The sequence below is a fragment of the Gekko japonicus genome, unplaced genomic scaffold (genome assembly GCF_001447785.1).
Source record: "Gekko japonicus isolate JY-2015 unplaced genomic scaffold, Gekko_japonicus_V1.1 scaffold4352, whole genome shotgun sequence".
Taxonomy (NCBI): domain Eukaryota; kingdom Metazoa; phylum Chordata; class Lepidosauria; order Squamata; family Gekkonidae; genus Gekko; species Gekko japonicus.
The window spans coordinates 1-4,243 of NW_015169919.1; the positions used below are offsets into that span (position 1 = coordinate 1).

The 4,243-nt window shown below is 53.1% G+C and overlaps 1 long non-coding RNA gene across 1 annotated transcript; it reads right to left on the bottom strand.

The window, feature by feature from the left end:
* Positions 1-177: 177 nt before the first annotated feature.
* On the bottom strand, positions 178-3,878 carry LOC107115756. Its single transcript, XR_001482683.1, has 3 exons — positions 3,804-3,878; positions 2,345-2,430; positions 178-195 (listed from the first exon to the last, which is right to left on the bottom strand). It is a non-coding gene; the product is annotated as an uncharacterized LOC107115756 (long non-coding RNA).
* Between the last annotated feature and the right edge of the window lie 365 nt (positions 3,879-4,243).

Sequence of the window (4,243 nt, forward strand, 5' to 3'; positions counted from 1 at the left end):
GGAAGGAAAGGAAAGCTCTCAGCGCTGGACCGGGAGTCGGCAGTAATAGCTATCCGGTCAGGAGGAAAGGCAAAAAAGGCCCTTTCAACGCGGCGGTAGAGAGAGAACTGGCGGGATGTCTGCGCCCGTCCCTCTGGGCATGCGCGCTGGGGTTCCTGCGCATGCTCAGTGGGACCCGGCTGCATCAGCTGCTCGCTGGGGACACAGGAAGGAAAGGAAAGCTCTCAGCGCTGGAACGGGAGTCGGCACGGAAACCCCACCACCACCCACAAAGCTCAGGGAATATTCAATTCTACCTGAATAACTCAACAGCTGTGTGGACAACAAGGCAGCAGTGTCGAAAGAGTGAGATAATGGGTTTGAATCCTCACTCTGCCACAACACTCAACGGGGTGGCAATGCAACAGCCAGAAGAAGAGGAGGAGATTGGATTTATACCCTGCCCTTCACTCCCCAAAAGAGTCTCAGAGCAGCTTACAATCTCCTTTCTCTTCCCCCTCCCCACAACAGACACCCTGTGAGGTAGGCGGGGCTGAGAGAGCTCTCTCGAGGACTGCCCTTCAGAGAACAGCTCTGAGAGAACATGTGACTGACCCAAGGTCACTCCAGCAGCAGCATGTGGAGGAGGAGTGGGGAATCAAACCCGGTTCTCCCAGATTAGAGTCCGCGCTCCTAACCAAACTGGCTCTCGGTTTTAGTCCGAGACGTTTCCCATGGCAGATTAAAAGATGCAACCCCAGCGAGAGAGAACAACACACAAAAGGGGTAGCCGTATTGGTCTGCAGTACAAGAGCTAGACTGAAGTGCGGCAGCCCCTTCGAGGCTAAGAAGATTTCCGGGACGCCAGTGTTCGAGAGTCCAAACCCCCTTTGGCTGATCTGACGAAAGGAGCTTTGACTCTCCAATGCTCACCCCCCTAAAATAGTGATGGCGAACCTTTTAGAGACCGAGTGCCCAAACTGCGACCCAAAACCCACTTATGTATCGCAAAGTGCCAACACGGCAATTGAACCTGAATACTGAGGTTTTACTTTAGAAAAAAACAACTCATACATTAACTTAAGATGATCCAAACGAAGTAAGGAACGCAATCCCAAATGCTTTCATTGACTTAAAATTATTTGGCAGAGAATTCGACATTTTAATGATGGTCCGGGCCTGGCTGGGGCGATGGCACGCGTGCCCACAGAGAGGGCTCTGAGTGCCACCTCTGGCCCCCGTGCCATAGGTTCACCAACACTGTCCTAAAGTCTTGTTGAGCTCTAAGGGGCTGCGGGACTCAACTCTAGCTATACAAAATACAGACAGCGCACACCATGTGCGGAGAAGAATACTGCTCTCCTGCCCCATCTTCTGCCCAACCTGATTCTCCCCATCCATCCCTAACCCACAGCCCTGAGGATGTTGAGCCAGGGACTCACAATACGTCCACTGCCAAACCAGAGCAACAGACACCATGCCTTGGAATCAGCTTGGTGTCTCCAGAGCACTGTTACCGTCAATTATTATAAACTGTTTCACTTGAAAGCCCTTGGTGCCTGGGGAGCCACAGTGGTGGTGGTGGTGGGGGACTTCTGGAGTTCTGGCCCCACCGGCGGACCTCCTGATGGCACCTGGGTTTGGGGCACTGGGTGACAGAGTGTTGGGCTGGATGGGCCATTGGCCTGATCCAACATTGGCTTCTCTTATGTCTCGGGCAGTGATGTGGTGTATTCTCGGTGCTCTGGGGGCCACAGTGGGAGGGTGTCTGGAGTTCTGGCCCCACCAGCGGACCTCCTGATGACACCCGGATTTTGGCCACTGGGTGACAGGGCATTGGACTGGATGGGCCATTGGCCTGGTCCAATATTGGCTTCTCTTATGTCTGGGGCAGTGATGCTCTGTATTGTTGGAGGTTGGGGGGCAATAGTGGGAGGGCTTCCGGAATTCTGGCTTGGCTGGTGGACCTCCTGATGGCACCTGGGTTTTGACCAATGCTCCCTCTAAGCTGTGGAGTCCGGTGAGCAAAAATTCAACTTTCTGAGCTCCTGGCATAAAAGTTGGGAGCGGGAGATTTGGCTTCTGCATAAATGAGTTTGCTCTGGAGCCCTCCTCCCTGAGCTGAGACAAAAATGCGTGAGCCAGAGGCTAAAAACTGTGAGCTAGCTCACACTAACTCAGCTTAGAGGGAACACTGGTTTTGACTCCTGTGTGACACAGAGCGTTGGACTTGATGGGCCACTGGCTTGATCCAACAGGGCTCCGTTTATGTTCTTACGGGGACAGAAACACCTTTGGGAAAGCTGCCCTACAGTCAGTGGCAATACATGCGGTGTAAGTCCAATAAGAGGAAGAACAATCTTACTAGGACATGTCAAGGAGCTGATCCAGGTCCACACCTCGATAGGTGAACTTCCTGAACGTGCGCTTCTTCTTCTGCTCCACTTCCGCCTGCCGAGGACAAATGAAAGCAAAAATAAGCTCAGACAGGCCTGGCTTCGCTCTCTGTGTCCCAAGTCAGACATTTCCCACCTATTCAGAAACTGCCATTTGGGCAGGGAAGGAGCCAGTGCAGCGTAGCCGGTGAACCCGGGGACAAGCCAGGATGCCTGCGGGGGGGCTTCTCTCAAGCTAACCTGCCTAGCAGGGTCATTGGGAGGAGAAAAACCGGCAAAAGGAAAATTAGACAGGCAACCCAGCACCTTAGAAGAACGCGAAGACAAAAGTGAGATCATTCAACCCAATTAGCCCCCGCCCACCCAGGACAAATGGGGGGACACAGGCGGAAAAACTGGTGTGGTCTGACTTCGGACGTATTCTATTTTTCTTTTTATTACAAGCAGCAGAACTGTAAATAAATAAAAAATTCCCAGTGAAAGGTCTCCTTTAAAAACAAAATTAAGCCGCTCAGTCCCTCCCCCACATACATGTCTGGGTTTGGGGGGAAAGAGACCTACAGAAACACACACACACACACCCGATCAACAATCTCATGCCCAAAGAGCACCCTAGTGGGTGAGGCCCAGGGTCCCTACTGCCCGGCATGGGACATCCCACAACAGCCAACTAAATGCCCTTTGGAAACACACAGAGCGCTGCCCTTCAACCAGTTTCTACTACCCAGCATGCGACATCCCACAACAGCCAACTAAATGCCCTTTGGAAACACACAGAGCGCTGCCCTTCAACCAGTTTCAGAGGTACGCTACCTCTGAACATGGAAGTTCCATTTCTCCTCGTGTAAGTTAGGCCAAGCCCCTTTGATGGCCGTGGCTTAGGGATGCCAGGTTTCCTCTGGCCACCGGCAGGGGATGCAAGGGAAGGGTCGCCAGACCCAGGTCGGGAAACTCCTGGAGATTTGGGGATGGAGCCTGGGGAGGACAGGGACCTCAGTGGGGTACAAGGCCATAAAGTTCATCCTCCCAAACATCCAATTTCTCCAGGGGAACTGATCTCTGGAGTCTGGAGATGAGCTGGAATTCCTGGGGATCTCCAGGTCCCACCTGGAGGCTGGCATCCCTAGGCGTGACCACATCCCGTGGCAACTCGGCCCGCGACTTAATTACGCCTCGTGCGAAAGAATGCACGTGTAGAATCCCTCAAAGCGCCCCCCCCCCGGCCTGTTCTCGCTCTCCCCCTCCCCGTTAATCCCCACTGTTTCCCCGTCATTTTGTTAACGACCCCGCCTCCAAAGACATGAATCCAATCCTCTCCCTGCGCCTTCTTCACAAACCACGCAACCCCCAGCTCGCATTTCAGCCCTTTCAGGCCGGATGGATCCCGATTACGGCGCCCAAAGGAAACAACACAGAAACTGCACCCACCATCTTTGTCGCAGGCCTTGCCGGAAAAAGACCGAATCCCGGCCGATATCGCGAGAACTGCTCCCCACCTTTTTAAAAAAAACAAAGGAAGTGTATGGAAAAAAGATCACGCCCACCGCCAGCTTCAGCGCGCCCAACTTCCGCCCATAACTGCTTTTTGTGCTCACTGGCGCCACCTAGGCTGCTTGAAGGTAACGCAGCCAGGAAGCGCGGGCAGAAAAGACCAAGAGTGCAGAAGCGCCACAAAGAATAACCAAATTTGTAGCGGGGTAGGAGCTTTTGTGAGTAACTGCTCACTTCTTCAGATTGTAGCAGTAGAAGAGAGTAAGAGCCCAGGAGCGCCTTAAAGACTAACAAAATATGTGGCCGGGTATGAGCTTTCATCAGTCACTGCTCACTTCTTCAGATAGATCAAGATGGGTGGCCGTGTTAGTCTGTCC